Below are 12,480 nucleotides of genomic sequence, written 5' to 3' on the forward strand. Positions count from 1 at the left end.
ACGTAGTATAATCAGTGTGTATTTTGTAATAGTCGTAATAAACTGAACACACAAAGCTCAACATTTGCTGCCGTTTCCCTGCTGAGTTTTGCACCCAAACCCACGACCGCAAATGCTCCGTTGGAACTGATCACGTGCAAAACTGAAAAGTCTGTAAGCATTTCTCGAGTGGGACTGGACCTTGGAATCCTTTTAACGAACTAAGCTCAAAAGTGTTTAACGCTAAAGGAATCAGCTGGTCCTTCACGTGAGTAGACGCAGCCATGACAGGCACTGTAAGTGGCGACAAATCGAACCGATGCCTATTAACGCAAAGATCCGTATTAGGAACCCGAGCTCAGCTTAGTCGCCGAGTAATGTGCGGCAGTTAAAGCAGGAAGAAGCGGGTAGGAAGAGAGGGGAAGCGTCTGCGAAAGCGGATTTTCCGGCAGCGGGACGAGGAGCAACAGACGGCGAAGGCCGATCGGCCCGTTTCTCCGATAACGTTCGCGAGTGCTTTCTCTCGGGCCGGGCTCCGCAGCAAATTGTGTTTACAGCCATTCGTCAACGTTACACGCATCGCTTCTTGATCGGATAGAGGCGTCTGCTGAGCGTTTCTCTTCGCAATGAGGCAGACAATCCGCGTCTGGTCTTGCCTATTCTTTTCTTTCTTTCGCCTCAATATCTTTCGTTGCTTTCTTTTTTCGTAAACGAGAACTATTGTTCTGTAAGAGACACTGACAAAATCTTGTCGGATTATCAGTTTTCCCATTCAGTCCGAAATAAAATTAATTAAAACATCAAATAATGAAGAGAATCTTCTCGTTTCTACAACGTAATGTTTGAGAAGTTCCGTCCATTTCGTCCTCGAAGTGGTAATGGCGTCGCGCGAGACATCATTCACATGCGCGGCAACAATTACGAGACGTATTGCTCTAAACATTTGTTAGGAAACCTTTATTGGCGGATGCGAGTTAATTCTTTGCATTGTAGTACCAAAACGAGTAGAAGTAACGGTCGACAGCCTAGATTTCGCTCGCTAAAAAAGATTAAACTCAGCACTAAGCGAAGTCCATAATAAATACCGTATGGCTATGTAAATATTTTCAGAAAGATTTCGAGCTCTTGGAAAAGTTAAAAGTCCTCTGTTGTGAGATAAATTTCATGTCGTGTACTGATGCGCACGTCGGCAGGCATATGTCTGTCTCAAAGATTCTGCAGTCATCTGGCCCTCTGTTACAATAACTTATAACTTATCTTTGGACGAAGACCGTGCGTTTGTCTTTAGTAAGACGTCTAAACCGCAGTCTAACCCGGGGGTGGGGGGGTGGGGGGGGGGGGGGGTGAAGCCCTTACAGGGATTTCCAGTAACACGACCTGTGACACTATTATTGATGTTACCTATAACGGTCTTATCTAATTACTTTGTTTTTACTTAATACGAAATGAAATGAAATGTCTTGTGGCTAGGGCCTCCCGTCGGGTAGACCGTTCGCCTGGTTGACGCCACTTCGGCGACCTGCGCGTGTATTTACTTAATACGGTTTCTGCATAACTATGATTGCAGTAAGGAATTTTCGATGTAACATCCATATAAATGCTTTATTGATTATTTGTGATAATTTGTATAATGGTAATTAATCTACGGATGTTACATCGGACCAATTCCATATGCTTGTACCTTCGTTAGCAGTCTGCATTGGTGCACCGTGTCAAACGCTTCCCGGAAATCTAGAAATATGGAATCTGCCTTTTGCCCTCCGTCCATAGCTCGCAGCACATTACGTGAGGAAAGAGCAAGTTGAGTTTTGCGCGAGCGATGCTTTCTAAAACCATGATGATTAGCGAACATAATGTTTTTCCGTCTATAGTTTATTTACTACATTCGGACACAGAATACACTCCTGGAAATTGAAATAAGAACACCGTGAATTCATTGTCCCAGGAAGGGGAAACTTTATTGACACATTCCTGGGGTCAGATACATCACATGATCACACTGACAGAACCACAGGCACATAGACACAGGCAACAGAGCATGCACAATGTCGGCACTAGTACAGTGTATATCCACCTTTCGCAGCAATGCAGGCTGCTATTCTCCCATGGAGACGATCGTAGAGATGCTGGATGTAGTCCTGTGGAACGGCTTGCCATGCCATTTCCACCTGGCGCCTCAGTTGGACCAGCGTTCGTGCTCGACGCGCAGACCGCGTGAGACGACGCTTCATCCAGTCCCAAACATGCTCAATGGGGGACAGATCCGGAGATCTTGCTGGCCAGGGTAGTTGACTTACACCTTCTAGAGCACGTTGGGTGGCACAGGATACATGCGGACGTGCATTGTCCTGTTGGAACAGCAAGTTCCCTTGCCGGTCTAGGAATGGTAGAACGATGGGTTCGATGACGGTTTGGATGTACCGTGCACTATTCAGTGTCCCCTCGACGGTCACCAGAGGTGCACGGCCAGTGTAGGAGATCGCTCCCCACACCATGATGCCGGGTGTTGGGCCTGTGTGCCTCGGTCGTATGCAGTCCTGATTGTGGCGCTCACCTGCACGGCGCCAAACACGCATACGACCATCATTGGCACCAAGGCAGAAGCGACTCTCATCGCTGAAGACGACACGTCTCCATTCGTCCCTCCATTCACGCCTGTCGCGACACCACTGGAGGCGGGCTGCACGATGTTGGGGCGTGAGCGGAAGACGGCCTAACGGTGTGCGGGACCGTAGCCCAGCTTCATGGAGACGGTTGCGAATGGTCCTCGCCGATACCCCAGGAGCAACAGTGTCCCTAATTTGCTGGGAAGTGGCGGTGCGGTCCCCTACGGCACTGTGTAGGATCCTACGGTCTTGGCGTGTATCCGTGCGTCGCTGCGGTCCGGTCCCAGGTCGACGGGCACGTGCACCTTCCGCCGACCACTGGCGACAACATCGATGCACTGTGGAGACCTCACGCCCCACGTGTTGAGCAATTCGGCGGTACGTCCACCCGGCCTCCCGCATGCCCACTATACGCCCTCGCTCAAAGTCCGTCAACTGCACATACGGTTCACGTCCACGCTGTCGCGGCATGCTACCAGTGTTAAAGACTGCGATGGAGCTCCGTATGCCACGGCAAACTGGCTGACACTGACGGCGGCGGTGCACAAATGCTGCGCAGCTAGCGCCATTCGACGGCCAACACCGCGGTTCCTGGTGTGTCCGCTGTGCCGTGCGTGTGATCATTGCTTGTACAGCCCTCTCGCAGTGTCCGGAGCAAGTAGGGTGGGTCTGACACACCAGTTTCAATGTGTTCTTTTTTCCATTTCCAGGAGTGTACGTTCAAGAATTCTGCAGAAAATCAATGTTAACAATATTGGTCTGTAATTGAGCAGATCTGTTCTTTGATCCTCCTTACATACAGGAGTCACCTTGCGCTCTTCTCCGGTCGCTTGGGACTGGGCGAGAAACTCGCGATAATTGCAAGCTAAGTAACGGACCATGGACGTAGAGTTCTTTTTGTAAAACCGAATTGGGATCCCTCCGAACCTGGGGAGTTATTTGTTTCCAACTCTTTCAGGTGTTTGTCTACACCAAGGATACTTATTACTGTGTCATCGGTATTGGACTCGGTGCGACGGTCAAACGATGGAATGTTCGTACGATTCTCCTGCGTGGCCTATTTCTTAAACAGGAAATTTAAAACTTCGGCTTTCCTTTGCTGTCTTCTACTGCCACACCACACACTGTGCTTCAGATTATTTCTCGTGTGTACTGCACTCTTCGAATTGCATCGTAAATATTGTACTCCGATTCTGACTGAGTTCTGCTCGCATCGTTAATACTGTGTGTGTAAATGATTGCATATTTGGTTTTGTCTCATGTAAAGCAGAAGTTACTTTCTTCACTGGGTGTTATGTGGACTTTTATGTATTTTTTTCTGCTTACGAATCTGTTTGTAAACGGCACGATTTAAATGCGCGTTAGGTATATTACTTTTATTCTTCTTTGTTTTTACTTGCATCCTTTTTCCGTACTTTCCCGCATTTAACGGGTAATGGTTTCGATGATATTGATATTCACTTTCATTACATCTTGTGACAGAATGAGTATGTCATTCTGCTCTGAATGGTGTTTCTTATTGCCATTGAGTGCCATACATTTCGCAGTGACTTGCAGAATATGGATGCAGAAAGAGATGAGCATTCTTTGTAGTTTTGGTGGTTAGAGTGTTCTTCCTCGCAAATGCTAAAAATGCGACAGTAGTTATGCAAATGTTTTCACGCGTTACGAACAGGTACTACAAAGAGTGCAATTCAGTAGAAGTCAAAGAAAATTTCGGTGGCCTCCCTTAAATTGCCGGAATACGAAAACAGATGGGAACAAAAATAACTTACAGTATGAGCAATGTACCTACAATGCAGTTAAATCGAGCATTTCACACACGGATCCATAAGCAGTAACAAGTATACATGACTCCGAAGAATACCACGTGGCGAAACTAGATTATTTTTTACATGAAACAAAAACAAATATGGAATCATTAAAGCCACCCTGTATTACGGATGAGACCAAAAGTCAGCAGCATACAAGTAATATACACTCCTGGAAATGGAAAAAAGAACACATTGACACCGGTGTGTCAGACCCACCATACTTGCTCCGGACACTGCGAGTGGGGCTGTACAAGCAATGATCACACGCACGGCACAGCGGACACACCAGGAACCGCGGTGTTGGCCGTCGAATGGCGCTAGCTGCGCAGCATTTGTGCACCGCCGCCGTCAGTGTCAGCCAGTTTGCCGTGGCATACGGAGCTCCATCGCAGTCTTTGACACTGGTAGCATGCCGCGACAGCGTGGACGTGAACCGTATGTGCAGTTGACGGACTTTGAGCGAGGGCGTATAGTGGGCATGCGGGAGGCCGGGTGGACGTACCGCCGAATTGCTCAACACGTGGGGCGTGAGGTCTCCACAGTACATCGATGTTGTCGCCAGTGGTCGGCGGAAGGTGCACGTGCCCGTCGACCTGGGACCGGACCGCAGCGACGCACGGATGCACGCCAAGACCGTAGGATCCTACGCAGTGCCGTAGGGGACCGCACCGCCACTTCCCAGCAAATTAGGGACACTGTTGCTCCTGGGGTATCGGCGAGGACCATTCGCAACCGTCTCCATGAAGCTGGGCTACGTTCCCGCACACCGTTAGGCCGTCTTCCGCTCACGCCCCAACATCGTGCAGCCCGCCTCCAGTGGTGTCGCGACAGGCGTGAATGGAGGGACGAATGGAGGCGTGTCGTCTTCAGCGATGAGAGTCGCTTCTGCCTTGGTGCCAATGATGGTCGTATGCGTGTTTGCCGCCGTGCAGGTGAGCGCCACAATCAGGACTGCATACGACCGAGGCACACAGGGCCAACACCCGGCATCATGGTGTGGGGAGCGATCTCCCACACTGGCCGTACACCACTGGTGATCGTCGAGGGGACACTGAATAGTGCACGGTACATCCAAACCGTCATCGAACCCATCGTTCTACCATTCCTAGACCGGCAAGGGAACTTGCTGTTCCAACAGGACAATGCACGTCCGCATGTATCCCGTGCCACCCAACGTGCTCTAGAAGGTGTAAGTCAACTACCCTGGCCAGCAAGATCTCCGGATCTGTCCCCCATTGAGCATGTTTGGGACTGGAGAAGCGTCGTCTCACACGGTCTGCACGTCCAGCACGAACGCTGGTCCAACTGAGGCGCCAGGTGGAAATGGCATGGCAAGCCGTTCCACAGGACTACATCCAGCATCTCTACGATCGTCTCCATGGGAGAATAGCAGCCTGCATTGCTGCGAAAGGTGGATATACACTGTACTAGTGCCGACATTGTGCATGCTCTGTTGCCTGTGTCTATGTGCCTGTGGTTCTGTCAGTGTGATCATGTGATGTATCTGACCCCAGGAATGTGTCAACAAAGTTTCCCCTTCCTGGGACAATGAATTCACAGTGTTCTTATTTCAATTTCCGGGAGTGTATTTACAGTGCAATTCAAAGAGTGCAGTACACAAATAAGGTCATAATCAGGAACGTATTTTCCACTTGTTAACAGTCACACGGAATAAACTGCAGTATTGGGTTTTACTAACAAATACACACTTTACCACCTGACTACCATATTCACTCATAAAGTGTACATGAAGAATATTGTCACTTCCCTGAGTAAGACTACAAATTTTCGCGCCACATTTTCCCGAGTTCGAAGTTCACTCCCAGGCCACTAGTAGCGCTACTGTTGGTTTCTGTTTCTGTATCGTAACATGGGGGTTGCACCTCTGATATTTTAGTGTCCTGTGGTCTAACACATATGGCTACGACACTCTTGCACATTTTTGTTACTCTCCAAGCGGACAATAAGCTATACTTCTGAATATGAAATCATAAGAGTGCAAATAGCATCGTTTCTATTAATTTCTAACGTGGTATTTATTATATGGGGCGTATGTAGTGCCACAGAAATCGGTAATAACCAACAAATGACACTACGTGTGACTCTCTTTAGTTTCCGACAGACCCTAAGAGGTATGAATCGGTACAGGATTGGACCTTTTGTTTATGGTTTCAGTTCCTACAAAGGAATCGCATAACTCTCTTGCTAAATGCCTTTCCGAGACTGATGTCTGAAATACTCCTCTGTGAAACAGACAAGGGGGAGAGTGAGTCAATAATTAAATCACTGAAGACTAAGGACTCTCATGGATATGATGGAGTGTCTAGCAGAATATTGAAGTACTATGCTGCACATGTCAGCCCTGTATTTACCTATATTTGTAATTTTTCCTTTAGGGATGGTAAGTTTCCTGGACGATTAAAGTACTCAGTAGTAAAGCCGCTTTATAAAAAGGGAGACAGGATAATGTAGACAATTTTAGACCTAATTCTATGCCATTAGTGTTTGCTAAAATTATTGAAAAGGCTGTGTATGAAAGGATAATTGATCATTTTATATCACACGATTTGTTATCAAATGTACAGTTCGGCTTTAAAAGCCGTTTAACGACTGAAAATGCTATATTCTATTTGCTCTGTGAGGTACTGGATGGGTTAAACAAAAGGTTTCGATCGCTGGGCATATTTTTTTATTTAACTAAGACATTTGATTGTGTTGTTCACAAAATATTGCTCCAGAAGCTCGGAATACGGAGAGTAGTCCACAACTGGTTCATCTCTACTTTAGCAACAGACAGAAAAAGGTCGTTATTCACAGTGTTGAGAATGGCTGTGATGTGGGTTCTGAGTGTGGTACAGTCAAATGGGCGCGGTGGGGGGGGGGGGGGGGGGGGGGGGAGGGGCAAGGACCAGTGTTGGAGCCACTAATGTTCCTTATTTATATAAATGATATGCCCTCTAGTATTACAGGTAACTCTAAATTATTTTGTTTGTCGATGACACTAGCTTGGTAGTAAAGGATGTTGCGTGCAACATTGGCTCAGTTTCAAATAGTGCAGTTCATGACCTAAATTCATATCTTGTAGAAAATAGCAAACGCTCAATCACAGCAAGACTCACTTTTTACATTTTCTAATACACAATTAAACAAAACGTGACGTTTTAATTTCACAGAATAGGCATATGATTAGCGAAACTGATCAGTTCAAATTTCTAGGTGTTCAGATAGTTAGTAAAGTGTCGTGGAAATCCCATGTTCAGGATCTTGTTCAAAGGCTTAATGCTGCCATTTTTGCTATTCGAACGGTATCTGAAGTGAGTGATCTTTCGACACGAAAATTAATTTACTTCGCTTGTTTTCATTCGCTTATGTCGTATGGTAGTGTATTTTAGGGCAACACTTCCCATTCTAAAAGTATATTTTTGCCTCAGAAACGGGCGGTTCGGGCAACAAGTGGTGTAAGTTCACGAACCTCTTGTCGACCCCAGTTCACGAGTCTGGGTATTTTGACATTAGCCTCTCAATATATATATTCCTTACTGTCATTTCTTCTTAATATTAGCTTATTCCTATTAGCTTATTCCTAAGAACAACCATCTTCCACTCAGGTAATACTCGGCAGAAATGAAACCTGCATTTGGATCGGACTTCCTTATCTCTTGTGCAGAAAGGTGTGCAGTATACTGCTGCAGCCATTTTCAATAAGCTACCACAAGAGTTCAAAAACCTTAGCAGTAATCGACGCACTTTCAAATCGATACTGAAGATTTTCCTCATGATGTCACCCCTTCTATTCTCTCAAGGAGCTCCTAGAAAAATTAAGCTGATTTTCGTTGTATCGTTGATTGCGTTTACTTAAACTTAAGGCTTGACGTTTTTCGTGTTCATAAACACTTTATGTTTATAAAATGAAGAACAAACCGCCTTCAGTCACAAGTTGCGTTTATTTACTGCACTATGCATTTCGAGCCCTGGAGGCTAATCTTCAGGTGCTCTTTAGTGATTTACATCAGGTTTTTTAGTTGTTTGCCTGTTGATATCACATTTTTGTGTTACAACATGGTATATTGTAGATATAAGTTTAACAGCGTTAATAATATGAAAATAACTTACAGTTCAACATTGTATGATGTCTGCTTCTGTTGTGCAGTCGGTATACACAATATACATCTTTAATTTTGCAGCACATACTGGGATATATACACAATCACACACTTTTTCGCACATTGTAGCAGCACAACGTAAATATGCCAAAGATTTTAGTTCATACAGATGTTCTACTTCTAAATATAATCGAATTTCTTGTTTCACAGAAGATAATGTGTTGTAGTGTTATTAGTACACAGGTATTATTAAAATAATTATTTGGCACCATGTTGTAGGTTGTCAGATGTTTGTACTATTATAGGTTTGATTCATCAGAAAAAAATAAACTTCTAAAGGTGTAGAAAAAATTGTGGCTGTTAAACTCTGTTTGTTCATTCAACAAGTTTTCGGAATATTTTTCTTTGTGTAGCATTATTTCTAACTGCTTTAGTAGATTAAGTTTTTTTCTGTTAGGTTCTGTGTGAAGTACAGTTAGGCTGTTGTGGATGTCGTCAAGTCTGTGTTTATTAATATACATGTGGTTAGCTATTGTAGATTTTTCAAAATGGTTTAGTTGAAAGGCGTCGGTGTGTTCTTTATACCGTGTGTGGAAGGTTCTTCCAGTTTTTTCTTTGTAAAATGCAGGGCAACTGTTACATTGTAATTTATATATTCCACTGTGTTGTGTTATTGGCTTGTTTGTGTTCACTGTGTGAAGTAAGTGGTATTCAAGTTTGCTGTTTGTGGAGAAAGATATTTTAATATTTTTTTTTAATCAATTAGCTATTTTTTGTGATACTGTGCCTAAGTATGGAATGCTTGTGAAGATTTGTTTTGTGTGTTGTGTGTTGAAACAACTGAAACACAAACTTAATGAACACAATGCTCTTGTTGTGAAATCAGATAAAGGAAATTCCACAGTCATCCTTTACAAAAATGATTACATTACTAAAAACTCTTAATTTTTTCTCAGAAAATAACATTACTGAACTTAACCATGATCCAACCACTAAGTCTCAGAAAAAACTGAAGAAAATGCTTAACCAATGTAGCTTCCTCCTGTCTGATAAACAAATAAAAAGCTGCACATTAATGAATCCCACTGCCCCCAAACACAGAGCACAGCCAAAGATCCATAAACAGAACTCTCCAATTAGACCAATTGTTAACTCCAAGAACACAACTGCATATAAACTTTCACAGTTGTTAAATAATATCCTCAGAGAATTTTACACTTTTGAAACCACATACACAATAAAAAATGCACATGAGCTAACAAAACTCATCAAAGATGTAAAATCGTGGAGAAGCTAGATTTGCCTCCTTTGACATTATCAACCTGTTCACAAATATACCTGTTAAAGAGACAATTGAAATTATTAGAAAAAACCTCATCACACACGAAAAACTAACCATACCAGAGATCAGAGATAGATCTACTTGAACTAGTACTGTTTCACAACTACTTTTCACTTAATAATAAAATCTATCAACAGAAAGAAGGCTTAACTATGGGTAACTACATGTCAAGTTTTCTAGCTGACGTTTTCATCAACCACTTAGAGAATAAGTTCTTCAAAGGATAAAATAAAGTTGTTCAAAAAATTGTGTGTTACAAGAGATATGCAGATGACACACTACTCTTATTTGATGGCACTAAAGATGAACTTGAATAACTCCTCACAACATTCAACTCATTCCACAATAAAATAAAGTTCACAATAGAACATGAAACAAATCCATCCATAAATTTCTTAGACTTCACAATTGTGATTGAACAACAAGAACATAACTTGTACATTTACCGAAAACCAACCTACACTGACATCACAATACATGAACCTTCATACCACCTGAACACACATAAGTATGCTATATTTAGATCAATGTTGAACAGGGCACATACATTACCTTTAAAACCCAAAGCACTAACACAAGAAATAGCTACTATCAAAATAATTGGAGTAAATAATTGTTACTCTGTAAAATCAATTGATGAACTATCTAGAAAAATTCAGACCAACATCACTCACAAAAACACAGGAAAGAAAACTACCGACACAAAACAAATCTTCACAAGCATTCCGTACTTGGGCACAGTATCACAAAAAATAGCTAACTGATTAAAAAAAACCAATATTAAAATATCTTTCTCCACAAACAGCAAACTTGGATACTACTTACTTCACACAGTGAACACAAACAAGCCAATAACACAACACAGTGGAATATATAAATTACAATGTAACAGTTGCCCTGCATTTTACATAGGAAAAACTGGAAGAACCTTCCACACACAGTATACAGAACACATCGACGCCTTTCGACTAAACCATTTTGAAAAATCTTCAACAGCTAATCACATGTATATTATTAAACACAGACTTGACGACATCCACAACAGTCTAACTGTACTCCACACAGTACCCAGCAGTAAAAAACTTAATCTACTAGAACAGTTAGAAATAATGCTACGCAAAGAAAAATATTCCGAAAACTTGTTGAATGAACAAACAGAGTTTAACAGCCACAATTTTTCCTACACCTTTAAAAGTTTATTTTTTCCTGAGGAATCAAATCTATAATAGTACAAACAGCTGACAACCTACAACATGGTGTCAAATAATTATTTCAATAATACCTGTGTACTAATAATACTATATCATATTATCTTCTGTGAAACAAGAAAATCGATTATATTTAGAAGTAGAATACCTGTATGAACTAAAATCTTTGGCATAAAACGTTCTGCTGCTACAATGTGCGAAAAAGTTTGTGATTGTGTATATATCGCAGTATGTACTGCAAAATTAAAGATGTATATTGTGTATACCGACTGCACAACAGAAGCAGACATCATACAATGTTGAACTGTAAGTTATTCTCATATTATTAACGCTGTTAAACTTATATCTACAATATACCATGTTGTAACACAAAAATGTAATAGCAACAGGAAAGCAACTAAAAAACCTGATGTAAACCACCAAAAAGCACATGAAGATGAGCTTCCAGGGCTCGAAATGCATAGTGCAGTAAATAAACGCAACTTGTGACAGGCGGTTTGTTCTTCATTCTACGAAAGTAAAACAGTCGCGGACGAGACACTGAAAAACAATGGACAAAATTAAATTTTATTTTTATCTGTTATTACTTTGGCGTTGTAATTTCATGTACTGACACATCCCATGACCTTGGTGATTTGTTCCTCCATTTGGTCCTACGGAACTTGAAGTGTAAATAAATAAAAAATAGCAAAGATATCTGTTTTCTGTGTATTAAACATTAATTAGTTGACGCGATGTGAACAGACATACAGATACGAAAGTTGGATGCTAAGAGAGAAGGTGATGAAACGTGAACATGCCCTTGTGTAACAGAAAGGAATTAGTAGTGTAGATCTCTTGTGATACATATACCATATGAAATTAATCGTCCGTAAAGCAGACGCCAGACAGATTCATTGGAAGAATCGTGAGGAAATGCAGTACGTAAACAAAGGAAGTAGGTTACAGTACACTTGTTCGCCCACTGCTTGAATACTGCTCATTAGTGTGGGATCTGTACCAGATAGGGTTGATAGAATAAATAGAGAAGATCCAACGGAGAGCAGCGCGCTTCGTTACAGGATCATTTAGTAATCGCGAAAGCGTTACAGAGATGATAGATAAACTCCAGTGGAAGACTCTGCAGGAGAGACGCTCAGTAGCTCGGCACAGGCTTTTGTTAAAGTTTCGAGAACATACTTTCACCGAGGAGTCAAGCAGTATATTGCTCCCTCGTACGTATATCTCGGACAGCCCACACAGAGGCATATCGACAATCTGTCTTTCCACGAACAGTAAGACACTGGAATAGAAGGGAGAACCGACAGAGGTACTCAAGGTACCCTCCGACACACACCGTCAGGGGGCTTGCGGAATATGGATATAGATGTAGATATAGACCTTCAAGACCAGTTGACAGCTCTCTCTGCTGTCATGTGCCGCGTTGTG

The sequence above is a fragment of the Schistocerca americana genome, chromosome 4 (assembly GCF_021461395.2).
Source record: "Schistocerca americana isolate TAMUIC-IGC-003095 chromosome 4, iqSchAmer2.1, whole genome shotgun sequence".
Taxonomy (NCBI): domain Eukaryota; kingdom Metazoa; phylum Arthropoda; class Insecta; order Orthoptera; family Acrididae; genus Schistocerca; species Schistocerca americana.